The sequence below is a fragment of the Lygodium microphyllum genome, chromosome 14 (assembly GCF_053477565.2).
Source record: "Lygodium microphyllum isolate KBCC chromosome 14, Lygodium_microphyllum_v1.1.10, whole genome shotgun sequence".
In the NCBI taxonomy this organism is placed as follows: Eukaryota; Viridiplantae; Streptophyta; class Polypodiopsida; order Schizaeales; family Lygodiaceae; genus Lygodium; species Lygodium microphyllum.
The window spans coordinates 69,732,103-69,747,041 of record NC_141148.1 but is presented as its reverse complement, the minus strand read 5'-3'; positions in this window follow the sequence as shown (position 1 = coordinate 69,747,041).

Below are 14,939 nucleotides of genomic sequence, written 5' to 3'. Positions count from 1 at the left end.
TGTTCTGGTAAGAGGACCAGTGTTGCTTTCATTTTTCTGTTTTGGGAGCAAGTCTCTTCAGGTAGCACAGCCGCAAAGTGCAAGAGTGCATTGTCTCAGATTGAGACACCCTTCGCGGTGTAGCAAGAGGGCAGTATGTTGACTCGGGTGCATCAAACCACATGACAGGTCATGCAGAATGGATGGAGGATGCAAGGAAAATGGAAAAACCAGGATTTGTGGAGACTGGTGATGATACTGCACATCCTATTGTGCAGATTGGAAAATTTCCTTTGTCTATGTAGGATGGGAAAAAGAAATACCTGTCCGATGTATTTCATGTCCCAAATATCACCAAGAATCTAGTTTCTGTTGGTCAAATGGTTGAGCAGGGCTTGCAGGTCATATTTAATCCTCATGGATGCTTTGTTGAGGATATGAAAAATAAAGGTCGTTTGATAGCAAAAGGAAAGAAGAATAGCAGAATGTTTACGTTGAATGCAGACATGCCTGAATTGAGTGCAGCAATGTTTGCACATGGGACCGATGTAGTTGCAGATATTGATATCTGGCATAAACGCATTGGTCATGTTAATGTACAGCGACTTACATCAATGCAAGCCCGAAATATTGTTGCAGGATTGCCAAAATTCAAGGTTGCGGAAATGCATAAGGTATGTGAAGCCTGTCAATTTGGAAAACAGGCAAGGAAACCATTTCCTAGACATGTTTAAGAGAGTAAGAAGCCATTGGAATTAATACACTCTTATGTGTGGACTACTAAAGCTGCATCTCTTGGAGTCTGTCATTATTTTGTCACTTTTATTGATGACTATAGCAGAAAAGTTTGGGTGTATTTTATGAAAAAGAAAAGAAAAGTTTTTGGGCATTTCAAAACTCTTAAAGCTATGGTTGAAAAAGAAACAGGCCTGCAAATAAAATGCCTAAGGTCAGATGGAGGGGGAGAGTACCTCTCAAATGAGTTTGCAAGGTTCTTGCAGGAGCATGGCATAAAGCAGCAATATTCATGCAGGCATACCCCACAACAAAATGGAATTGTAGAAAGGAAAAACATGCATATTAGAGAGGTATCTCGTGCCATGCTCAACGAAAAAGACTTGCCAGATTTTTACTGGGCTGAAGCAGTTGCTACAATAGTCTACATAATGAACAGGACTCCCACTGCAGCAATACATGGGATGACTTCAGAGGAGAGGTATACTGGTAGGAAACCAGATATTTCTCATTTGAAGATTTTTGGTTGCATTGCCTATGTTCATGTGCCAGATGAGTTGAGATCCAAGTTGGATCCAAAAGCTGAGAAGTGCATCTTTATTGGTTATTCTCTGCAGAAAGGGTATAGATGCTATAACCCTTCTACTCGTAAGTTTACAGTGAGCAGAGATGTTGTTTTTGATGAGATGAGTAGCTGGTATAAACCAGTAAATGTGATTGATAATGTAGATGCACAAAATGGTAATGTTGCACAGAATTCATAGCAGCAGTCACAAGATATTAGTGGACCTGGAGCGTCCTCTAGCAGTGGTTCACATTCTTCACCGTGGATAGGCAAATTGAGATCAGGAGAATCTTCTCAAAGCAATGCAGATAGTGGTATGTAGGTATCACGAAAAGGAAAAGAGAATGTTGATCAGCCCATGTTTGATGTGAATGCAGGTCACTCTTATGTGGATGGTAAATCCAATGGCTCAGAACAGAGCATTGATGATGAGTTGGGTATTCCCTCTATTGTTACACCTGGAGTAAGGAAGACCGGGGATGTTTTGAGAGCACCTGGGAGTGAACCTACTTTGCGCAGGTCTACCAGAGCTAGGTATCCTGTGGATAGGCTGAAATATGATGGATTTACAGCCATTCACTATGCCTATATGGTCAAAGTGATACAGGAACCAAAACCCACTTCTTTTGAGCAAGCCATGGGAAAAGAAAAAAGGGAGAAAGCCATGGATGCCTTGGAAGTAAATGCTACATGGGAATTGGTACCTTTGCCTAAATATAAGAATGCAATTGGTTGTAAGTGGGTCTATAAGGTGAAACACAATGCAGATGGTTCTGTGAACAGATACAAGGCAAGATTAGTAGTCAAGGGGTATGCACAAACATATGGCATTGATTATGAAGAAACATTGAGTTCGGTTGCAAGGATGGCAACTATAAGAGCAGTCATTGCTATGGCTGCATCAAAGGGATGGTCTTTACATCAGATGGATGTAAAGAATGCCTTCTTGTATGGTGATTTGCAAGAAGAGGTCTATATGGAGCAGCCACCAGGTTATGTGCATGCTGTTCATCCTGAGTTTTTTTGCAGGTTGAAGAAAGCCTTGTATGGCTTGAAGCAAGCACCTAGAGCATGGTCTGACAAGATAGGACAGTATCTTGTCACTATTGGCTTTCAGATTTCCAAGGCAGATTTCTCACTTTATGTGAGAAAAACAAAGAAAGGTATTATGCTACTTGTCATTTATGTTGATGATTTGATTATGACAAGTGACAGTGATGAAGATATCCTTCATGTGAAAATGCTATTGAAGCAGAAGTTTGAGATGAAGGATTTGGGAGAGCTATGTTATTTCTTGGGCATTGAGGTGATTAGATCACCAAGTGGGATACAGCTCTTGCAAATGAAAGGTGAGAAGGATCGAATCTTGCACACGAGCTATAGCGGGAGAGCAAGAGCAAGAAATAGAGAGACAAGAAATGGGAACTCCAACAGTCACAATGTGTGACCGGGCCTTCCTTTATTTACTAGTCACTAAAAAATGAATGTAAAGAATAAAGTGACGTGACGGGCGCCTGCCACCTGCAGTGTGCAGTGGCGGGTATTGTCAGTGTAGTGATACACGGGGCGGCACGGCGGAGGCGCCTTTACCCCAATAACCTCCCACTTAAAGGCGAATCTGCCCCAGTGAGAGAGAGAGAGAAAAGAAAAAGACAGTACAACTGTACATAGGTACAAGGGATGAGGAAAGGCAACTTCTCATCCAACGCCCATCAATCTCCTGAGGAAGGCAAAGCACTCAATAGTGAGGCTTTTCCTGAGCAGATCTGCAGGATTCTCGTCAGTGGAGATCTTGACAAGGTCAATAGACTTGTCCTCCACGACACCACGTATGAAGTGATACCTCACCTCAATGTGTTTTGTCTTCGCATGGAAGACCGGATTCTTAGCCAACTGAATGGCACTCATAGAATCCGAATGCAGTGTAGGTATAGCATCAATTCCAAGGTCGGCAACTAGACGGCCTAGCCATATGGCCTCCTTGCAAGCCTCAATGGCTGCAACATACTCAGCCTCAGTGGTAGACAAAGCTGTACACTTCTGAACCCTGGACATCCAAGAGACAGCACCTCCAGCATAGGTGAATACATAGCCAGAAGTGGACTTCCTACTATCTGCATGTCCTGCATAATCGGAGTCAATGTACCCCACGACCCCTGTATCCTGGCTGCCATAGCAAATACACATATATGTTGTGCCCTTCAGGTACCTCATGATACCCTTCACGGCATCCCAATGTTTCCTACCAGGTGTAGCCATATAGCGTGCCACAACACCAACTGCAAAGGCAATATCTGGAAGAGTGGCTATCATGGCATACATCAAACTGCCCACGGCTGAAGCATAAGGGATCTGGGCCATCTCGGCCCTCTGCTCATCTTTCTGCGGACAATCAACCTGTGATACCTTCACATAAGAAGGCAATGGACAGCCAATAGGCTTTACGTCCTACATGCGAAAGCGCTCAAGGACTTTAAGAATATACTCCCTCTGTGACAAGTGAGGAGTCCCTGATGCTTGTCGCGTCTAATGCGCATACCAAGTATGTGAGAGGCCTGTCCCAAATCCTTCATCTCAAATCTCTTCTTCAGCTGAGATTTAAGAGCATCTAGCTCATCATGAGCTTTCCCTGCTACTATCAGCATATCATCCACATAGAGTACCAAAATAAGCAATGAACCATCACGGGCTTTCTTCTGTAAAGACACGGATCCATAGCACTCCTGCTGTAGCCCTGTGTGACTGCATAAAGGCATCAAACTTATGATATCATTCCCTAGGTGCCTGCTTCAAGCCATAAAGACTTTTCTTCAACTTGCACACTAGGTGCTCCCTGCCAGGTTCTGCAAAGCCCTCAGGCTGCTCCATATAGATCTCATCATGCAAGTCTCCATGTAAGAAAGCCGTCTTGACATCTATCTGATATAGATCTAAGTCAAGTTGAGCAACCAAAGCCAAGACTAAGCACAGGGTGGTCATCTTAACCATAGGAGAAAAGACCTCATCAAAGTCTACACCATGCTCCTGCTTAAAACCCTTTGCTACCAATCTAGCCTTGTATACCGGCTTGGGGTGTCCAGGGGTACTTTTCAGCTTGTACACCCACTTGCATGGCAAAGCCTTCTTGCCCTTAGGCAAGGCAACCAAATCCCAAGTCTCATTCTTATGCAAGGAGTTGATCTCAGACAGCATAGCCCTCTCCCAGGAGTGACTGTTACCCCTACGTATAGCCTCATCATAAGTGAAAGGCTCTCCTGCATCTGTAACCAAAATATAATGCATAGAGGGCTGAAATCTATCAGGTGAACTTCTGTCTCTAGCAGACCGTCTCACTGCAGGCTCTGCTGCTTGCCCAGCTGCCTGTCCAACACCCTGACCATGAGCATCTACTGCAGCTGTAGGCTGTCCAACTGGCTGTGCAGGAGCTCTAGGCTCCTCTTGAAAGATCACTCTGCGGATCTCAACCACTTTCTCAAGTTGCATGTGCATCTTGTCTTCATGGAAGACTACATCATGGCTGCGTACTATTTTCCGCGCCTGCAGATCCCATAGGCGATAGCCCATCTCTCCTGAATCACCATAACCAAGAAAGATGCATTTAATGCTCTTTGGATCCAACTTACTCCTCTTGTCCTTGGGCACATGGCAGAATGCCTCACATCCAAAGACATGGAGATGCGCATAAGAGGGTGGCTTACCAGCCCAAACTTCCTTTGCAACCTAGAAATCCAATCCACTAGAAGGCGATCAGTTTATGACATGCACTGCCGTACTAACTGCCTCAGCCCAAAAGCTCTGTGGTAGGCCTGCATGGCTAAGCATAGAGCGGACACGCTCCTGAATAGTCCTGTTCATGCGCTCAGCCAAACCATTCTGGGCGGGGTGTAAGGGGCGGTCAACTGACGCTTAATACCCCTGTCATCACAAAACTGCTCAAAAGCACGTGAGACATATTCTCCCCCATTGTCAGTCTTAAGGCATTTCAGCCTATACCCAGTATGGTTCTCAACAAGAGCAAGCCAACGCTGAAAGACTGCCAAGACGTCAGACTTTTGCTTTATGGGATAAGCCCACAGTTTCCTAGAAAAATCATCAATGAAGGTAACAAAGTACTTCGCGCCACCCATAAACATACACGGCATGGGCCCACAAACATCTGAATGCACTAAAGCCAAGGGCTCACTCATGCATGACCTGTTGAGATATCGAGCTCCACTCGTGATACGCCAGGGTGACCGTTGTGTATTTATGTCACCGACTTGTCAATTGCAGACGCGGTTGGTACACCGCCCATGAATAATAGCTACATGACAGCTATCCTTATCTACTCTAGTTCGTGGCTCAGTTAGTATGCCACCTTAGTTAGTTGAGTTTGGTTTAAGACCCATATATAGGGTTCTTCTATTTCTTTGTATGAGAGTTCTTTTGGCTTATACAACTAAGAAGAGGAAAACTGTTTTCAGCCTCCACCTTTGTGTGTATTCTCCCATTGTGCAAGCAAGAAAGCTACAAGTGAGACTCCTTCCTTCTCTCCCACAATCTTGACATGGTATCAGAGCCTTGTTCGTGGTAAGGAGCTCAAGAAAGCAAGCCAAGATCGCGGTGTTATGGTAAGAGGAGCAGTATTGCTTTCATTTTCTGTTTTGGGAGCAGATCTCTGCAGGTAGTACAGCCGGAAAGTGTAGGAGTGCATTGTCTCAGGTTGAGACGCCCTTCGCGGTGAAGCAAGAGGACAGTATATGCTGTGGGTGAGGGCTTTAGTCCACGACGACCTTGTTTTTTTTATTTGAGGCCATTTCGGGGCCTGTTTTGGAGGCGAAAGTTTTCTGCACGCACTCAGGAAAAGGCCCAGTCTTATGCTGTGCAGCCACTGTTCTACAGGTCGGTGAAAAGTTACTGTAGAAATTGCATTGTATGCTTGTGCGCAGAGACATTGGGAGTTACAGAATCATCCTTGTTGCCTGTTGATGCAAAATCGTCACTAGGAAGTGACTGTGTGGTCAAATATCACTTTCGCCAGTTTTGCAGATTTTTCCTTGTGAGGGTGAAGCTGTGTTTTTTGCAGTGACAGAATTTTTTGCAGTGTTCTGTAATGGCATCTGATTCTCTTTCACAGATTGTCACTAAAAATCTTGACAAGAACAACTTCCAAGCATGGAAGTTTAGAATGACAAATTTCCTTATGGAAAAAGGATATTGGGAATTTGTTGCAGGAAATGAAGAAGAACCAGTTCTTCCTGATGTTCCCAATCAACAACAAATGCAGGCATTTAAAGCATGGCATGAGAGAGCCAGGAAAGTTATGTACTGGCTGTCTATCAGCATTTCAGACTCTATGATTGTGCATATTCAAGATGCAAGTACGCCAAAGGAGGCATGGGATACTTTGTAAAAAATGTATAGCACAAATACGCAAGCCAGGAAAATGCAGCTCAAGCAAGAGTTGCACAATGTGTAAAGAGAAAGTATGAGCATCAATGACTACCACATGAAGGTGAAGAAGATTGTAGATGCACTTGCTTCCATTGGGTCGCCAGTGGAAGATGATATTTTAGTCTCAGTGACCTTGAATGGCCTAGGAAAGGATTATGTACAGTTCCGAATGTCCATTTTCGTCCGTAAAAGATTTCTTGATTTTGAGGAGTTGATTGCTCTTCTAATTTCTGAGGAGCAGAGAAATGGTGGTGCATCTTCTTCAGGAGGAACTTCAAAAGAAGCTGTCTTCTACTCAAATGCTGGAAGAGGTAGAGGCAGAGTCAGAGGTAGAGGAGGCCGATTTGGAGGCCGTGGCAGAAATCAGAATATGCAGCAAACTCAAGAAAACCAGTCCTATGGAGGAGGACGTGGTAACTCTAGAGGCAAGGGGAGCCAAAGAGGTCGTGGTGGATGGCAAAGAGGCCAAAATGCAAACAGTAATGTTGAATGCTACTACTGTGATAAAATGGGTCATATGGCTAAAGACTGCTATAAAAAGCAGAATGACATCATGAATGGAAAACTGCAACAAGGGAATTATGCATCTTCTAGTAGACGGGGTGATGACAGAAATGAGCATTTGTTTATAGTGCAGCACATGAACAATTCTGTGACAAGTGCAGAAGAAAGCAATGATGTATGGTATGTTGACTCAGGTGCATCAAACCACATGACAGGTCATGCAGAATGGATGGAGGATGCAAGGAAAATGGAAAAACCAGGATTTGTGGAGATTGGTGATGATACTGCACATCCTATTGTGCAGATTGGAAAATTTTCTTTGTCTATGCAGGATAGGAAAAAGAAATACATGTCCGATGTAGTTCATGTCCCGAATATCACCAAGAATCTGGTTTCTGTTGGTCAAATGGTTGAGCAGGGCTTGTAGGTCAGATTTAATCCTCATGGATGCTTTGTTGAGGATATGAAAAATAAAGGTCGTTTGATAGCAAAAGGAAAGAAGAAGGGTAGAATGTTTACATTGAATGCAGACATGTCTGAATTGAGTGCAGCAATGTTTGCACATGGGACCGGTGTAGTTGCAGATATTGATATCTGACATAAACGCATTGGTCATGTTAATGTACAGCGACTTAAATCAATGCAGGCCCAAAATATTGTTGCAGGATTGCCCAAATTCAAGGTTGCAGAAATGCATAAGGTATGTGAAGCCTGTCAGTTTGGAGAACAGGCGAGGAAACCATTTCCTAGACATGTTCAAGAGAGTGAGAAGCCATTGGAATTAATCCACTCTGATGTGTGGACTACTAAAGCTGCATTTCTTAGAGGCTGTCATTATTTTGTCACTTTTATTTATGACTATAGCAGAAAATTTTGGGTGTATTTTATGAAAAAGAAAAGTGAAGTTTTTGGGCATTTCAAAACTCTTAAAGCTATGGTTGAAAAAGAAACAGGCCTGCAGATAAAATGCCTAAGGTCAGATGGAGGGGGAGAGTACCTCTCAAATGTGTTTGCAAAGTTCTTGCAGGAGCATGGCATAAAGCAGCAATATTCATGCAGTCATACCCCACAACAAAATGGAATTGCAGAAAGAAAAAACATGCATATTGGAGAGGTATCTCGTGCCATGCTCAATGAAAAAGACTTGCCAGAGATTTTTATTGGGCTGAAGCAGTTGCTACAGCAGTCTACATAATGAACAGGACTCCGACTGCAGCAATACATGGAATGACTCCAGAGGAGAGGTATATTGGTAGGAAACCAGATATTTCTCATTTGAAAATTTTTGGTTGCATTGCCTATGTACATGTGCCAGATGAGTTGAGATCCAAGTTGGATCCAAAAGCTAAGAAGTGCATCTTTATTGGTTACTCTCTGCAGCAAAAAGGGTATAGATGCTATAACCCTTCTACTCGTAAGTTTACAGTGAGCAGAGATGTTGTTTTTGATGAGATGAGTAGCTGGTATAAACCAGTAAATGTGATTGATGATATAGATGCACAAAATGGTAATGCTGCACAGAATTCACAACAGTAGTCACAAAATATTAGTGGACCTGGAGCATCCTCTAGCAGTGGTTCATATTCTTCGCCATGGACAGGCAGATTGAGATCAGGAGAATCTTCTCAAAGCAATGCAGATAGTGGTATGCAGGTATCACGAAAAGGAAAAGAGAAGGTTGATCAACCCATGTTTGATGTGAATGCAGTCACTCTTATGTGGATGGTGAATCCAGTGGCTCAGAACAGAGCATTGATGATGAGTTGGGTATTCCTTCTATTGTTACACCTAGAGTAAGGAAGACCAGGGATGTTTTGAGAGCACCTGGGAGTGAACCTACTTTGCGTAGGTCTATGAGAGCTAGGTATCCTGTGGATAGGCTGAAATATGATGGATTTACAGCCATTCACTATGCATATATGGTCAAAGTGATACAGGAACCAGAACCCACTTCTTTTGAGCAAGCCATGGGCAAAGAAAAATGGGAGAAAGCCATGGATGAAGAAATGGATGCCTTGGAAGCAAATGCTACATGGGAATTGGTACCTTTGCCTAAAGGTAAAAATGCAATTGGCTGTAAGTGGGTTTATAAGGTGAAGCACAATGCAGATGGTTCTGTGAACAGATACAAGGCAAGATTAGTAGTCAAGGGGTATGCACAAACATATGGCATTGACTATGAAGAAACATTCAGTCCGGTTGCAAGGATGGCAACCGTAAGAGCAGTCATTGCTATGGCTGCATCAAAGGGATGGTCTTTACATCAGATGGATATAAAGAATGCCTTCTTGTATGGTGATTTGCAAGAAGAGGTCTATATGGAGCAACCACCAGGTTATGTGCATGATGTTCATCTTGAGTTTGTTTGCAGGTTGAAGAAAGCCTTGTATGGCTTGAAGCAAGCACCTAGAGCATGGTCTGACAAGATAGGACAGTATCTTGTTACTATTGGCTTTCAGATTTCCAAGGCAGATTTCTCACTTTATGTGAGAAAAATAGAGAAATGTATTATACTACTTGTCATTTATGTTGATGATTTGATTATGACAGGTGACAATGATGAAGATATCCTTCATGTGAAAATGCTATTGAAGCAGAAGTTTGAGATGAAGGATTTGGGAGAGCTGCGTTATTTGTTGGGCATTGAGGTGATTAGATCACCAAGTGGGATACAGCTCTTGCAGAGGCAGTATGGATTGGACATGTTGTCCAAATATGGGATGATAGGCTGTAAGCCTATTTTAGTTCCTTTGGAGCAGAATGTGAAGCTGAGCACAGATGCATGTGGGCTTCTAGAAGACCCTACTATGTACAGATGCATAGTAGGAAGTTTGATTTATATGATTATTACCAGGCCAGATTTGAGCTATGTTGTTGGATTCGTAAGTCAGTTTATGCAGGCTCCAAGGAAACCACATTTGGATGCGGCTAGACGCATACTCAAGTATGTGAAGTCCACATTGCAGTATGGACTATTTTATGAGACTGGGGTTCAGATACAGTTGCATGGATACATTGATGCTGATTGGGCTGGTAGTATTTCTGATAGACGATCTACCAGTGAATATGTGTTCTCTTTTGGGAGTGCTGCAGTCACTTGGAGCAGCAAGAAACAGCCTACAGTTGCCTTGTCGAGCACAGAGGCTGAGTACAGGGGTGCAGCAATGGCTGCATATGAGGTAGCTTGGTTGCATAAGCTACTTTATGATATGCATCAGTCTACAGATAGGCCAGTTGTCATTTATTGTGACAACATGAGTAGTATACACTTGGCAAATAACCCAGTCTATCATTCTAGAACAAAGCACATTGAGGTGCATTATCACTATGTGCGAGCGAGGGTTTTACTAGGTCTTATTGATCTAGTTTATGTCAGCACAGAGGATCAGGTAGCTGACATATTCACGAAGGCATTGGACGCAGAGAAGCTGCGCAAGTTCAGAGACCTGCTTGGTGTGCAGGAATTGGGATTGAGCTCGAGGGGGAGTGTTGAGATATCGAGCTCCACTCGTGATATGCCAGGGTGACCGTTGTGTATTTATGTCACCGACTTGTCAGTTGCAGACGCGGTTGGTACACCGCCCATGAATAATAGCTAGATGATAGCTATCATTATCTACTCTAGTTCGTGGCTTAGTTAGTATGCCACCTTAGTTAGTTGAGTTTGGTTTAAGACCCATATATAGGGTTCTTCTATTTCTTTGTATGAGAGTTCTTTTGGCTTACACAACTAAGAAGAGGAAAACTGTTTTCAGCCTCCACCTCGGTGTGTATTCTCCCATTGTGCAAGCAAGAAAGCTACAAGTGAGACTCCTTCCTTCTCTCCCACAATCTTGACATGGCCTACCCGATTTCTTATGCGTAGACCTATTCTGCTTACCATAAAGACAATGATCACACGAGTCAAAACGTGCATAGTCCAAAGGCAGAAGATATTGCAAACTAGATAACATTTTCATTCCCTTCAAAGACATATGCCCCAAATAGGCATGACAAAGTGATACATGTGGGATAGAGCCCACTGCCAAAACATGGTCTACAGAAGACCCAGATACAACAAGAGGATAGAGGCTGCCAGCCTTGGCGCCTCTAGCAAGCACAAGTCTGCCTTTGGTAATCTTCCAGGCATAATCCCCAAAACAGACATGAAACCCTATATCATCCAACTGAGCAAAAAGGAACTGCTAGTGGAAAAATGCAACTGAATATCTCCACAGCCCACAATATCAAGAGACGTGTCATCTCCAAGTCTGACTGATCCAGATATAGTACGGTAAGAGTGAAACCACTCACGGTAAGGCGTCACATGGAAGGACACACCTGAATCCAATAACCAGCACTGTGCATACATACTAGGTGTCTCAGTCAAGTGTGAAGCATCAGAAGAACTAGTTGCAAGTATGAACTCATCACTACCATCGGAATCCTCGGTCTGCATGACATTAATTTCTTCAATCTTGACACTGGACTTTGCAGGTACTATGCTACGATCAAAGGACTTCTCCTGCACTTTCTCTTTGCCCTTATCCTTGCACTTCTCATTGCGCAACTCATGACACTGTGGTCTGTTATGGCCCTTTTTTCCACAATGATGACAAGTGACATTAGCGTTGCGCCCACGCGACTTACTTCGCGACTTTCCACAAGATTTAGACCGACCCTTCTGCGAGTCACGGCCACGGTTATTACCACGATCATTCCTGTCATTCCTGTCTCTAACTGTCAAAGCATGTGAAACACGAGAGGCATCCAAGTTTTTGCGATTAACCTCTTCCTACAGAAGAGTACTCTCAACATCATTCAGTTTCAGAGTAGCACTAGAGGCACATAGGGCAGTGCGGAATACATCCCATGACTCATTCAGAGTCCCAAGCAAGAAAAGAGGAGTTATGTCCTCTCTAAAGGTGATATCCTGCAAAGTCAGGTTCTTCAGTATAGCATGGAACTGGCCCAAGTGAGCGGACATAGTCGCATTATCCTTCATGCGTAGATCCATAAGTTGCTTCAACCAGTACATTTGACTCGCTGGACTTTTCTTATCATAAAGATTCTTGATCTTATTCCATAGATCCCATGCACTCTGTGCTTTCTCAAATACATTATAATGTACCTGTTCAGTGAGAGACAATACAATCGTGGACTTGCATAGCTCATCAAGTTTAAGCCAATCGTCATTGTCCATAGTTTCAGGTTGCTCCCCACTCAACCGAAGTGGCTTAATTTGAGATTTCTGCACCAAGACCTGCCAAATTTGACTCCAATAAGAGTAGTTGGTACCATCCAACTTGGTGATGTTAAATATGGCATTATCAGTCGAAGAGGACGTCATAATGCAGGCTGGAAATGCACATACAATGTAAAACTGCTGGATGTTTTACTGCAGAAAATGCCCAAAATCCACTGAAATGAGCTCCAAATGGCGAGAAAAGTGTGCCAAAAGATGCTGCCCACTTAGTACTAGATGCGGTACACCAAATCAAGATATTTCAGCATAAAAAATACTGCTCAGTCCACCAATAAATGCTTGCTGTAATAAATTTCAGAATTGCAATAATGAGAGCAAACTTTCCCAAAACTGGATCTATTGTCAACTAAACAATGCTAGCTCCAAAGCCGGCATAAAGAGGACAAAGCAAGGCCAAATGACAGTGAAAATACATGAGCATAACACCGAGATATGTCAAATACCATCTGCCAGTAAGAGGCACACCCCTGACAATCTAGACAAACTATAGAACCAACTGCTAAAACTTGACACAAATAGGTGTCTGCTCAAAAGAAAGCGGATCCAAAATTGAGACTCAGCTCATAAGCATCCTATGAACCAAGACATATACTCAATGCAACATCCAATTGTCGGAGTATAATCCCAAAGACTCAATACATCCATAACTGCTCAATGACATAGACTGCTCCAATAGCATGTAATCCCTGCTCAAGGTCAAGTAAGCATGCAAGATGCTCCCACTGGCACAAAAGGCGTACAATCGAGTTAAGGGCTCAAGCAACCCAAGACAAAGTACCAGTGACAAGTGACCAAGTCAATGCGTCATACGCTTCCCAAGAGCATGACATACATGAAGCAACTGATGTAGCAACCACTAAGCAAGACATAATCCCAATGGCAAGATCTCTATCAAGTCAATACATCCAGTAGCAAGCCAAAGTCAATATCCTTGTGAGTCGGAAGTGCTCAAAACATCCAAATCGGAGCTCCAAAATATCTGTCAAGCATGGACAAACTAAGAGGCATCAACCATGGACCAAAGCATGTAATACATAGAGCTTATCCGTCAAGTACAAACAGTAGGCATAAGCGGCCCAAATGCCAATCAAGTCGACCAAACTGCCAATGACAAACCAATAACAACGGAGCAAATGCGATGCTCAAAAGCATTTTTGAATCACGATCATGAGTTTGAAGTCGATCCCCAAAGTGTAATACATCATGACATAACCCATAGCATACATGCGGTATCGATAGAGAAGCAATACATGTGACAAATGAGCTTCAGCCCGCTCATGTACAGCAGCTCTAAACAATCCAAAACTGTCAATTTCCAGCCCAAAAACAATGCCAAATCATGGGGAAATTGAATGCATACATTCCCAAGACATTAGGCATCATGTAGACCGCATACGGGCATCAAACAAGGTAACCGGAGTAGAGTATAAGCATCAAATGCCAATGCCAAGTGTGGTTGCCCTGTTTCCAGCACTGTATAACAGTAAATAACAATCCCAAATCAGCCAATATTTTAGGCCAAAATCATGGCATAATCATGTGCATACATTCCCAAGGCACTAGGCATCATGTAGACCGCATACGGGCATCAAACAAGGTAATCGGAGTGGAGTATAAGCAACAAATGCTAATGCCAATGGTGCTGCCCTGTTTTTAGCCTGTTATGACAGTTTATGACAATTCCAAATCTGAAGAAATCAGCCCTGAATGATCAAGACCAATTCCCAAAGCTTGAATGACATCAAACATGAAGTCTATAGTCCTCTTGATCAAGGTAGAGAGCAAGAAGCAATGGCCAAGTGTGGAGCTGAAGTAGACGAGTGCTAACAGCCTGGAAAAAAATGGTGCAATCTGCCTTGTTGGTGCTGAACTTGCTGCTGCTCCACATGGGCTGAAAAGGGGATAATGGGGGGCTCAAGAAGGGCCTATCAAAGGCCTATGACAAGCCTCTTTGAGCCTTGATAGGTGTAAGGCACAATATGAGGGGAATAAGCTTCAAGGGTTTGAAGCCATGGCTGCCCTTGCTATTTGCAACCTGTAGACTGAAATAAAACCCTAAAAGAATGATCAAATACCTTAGTACCAATGCCTTGAAAGTGCCTCAATAGGCCGGGAAGGTGCTCGGGAAGCCGGGGAGTGACAGGAGCTCGGGGAGATCGGATATCTAATGCGTGAAGGGAGTCGATGAGAAGGTAGAGAAGCACCAAGTCGAGCTCGAGCAAGAGGAAGCCAAGCTCTAATACCAGTTGAAAGGTGAGAAGGATCAAAGCTTGCACACGAGCTATGGCGGGAGAGCATGAGAAAGAAAGAGAGACAAGAAATGGGAACTCCAACCGTCACAATGTGTGACCGGGCCTTCCTTTATTTACTAGTCACTAAAAAATGAATGTAAAGAATAAAGTGACGTGACGGGCGCCCGCCACCTGTAGTGTGCAGTGGCGAATACTATCAGTGTAGTAATACACGGGGCGACACGGC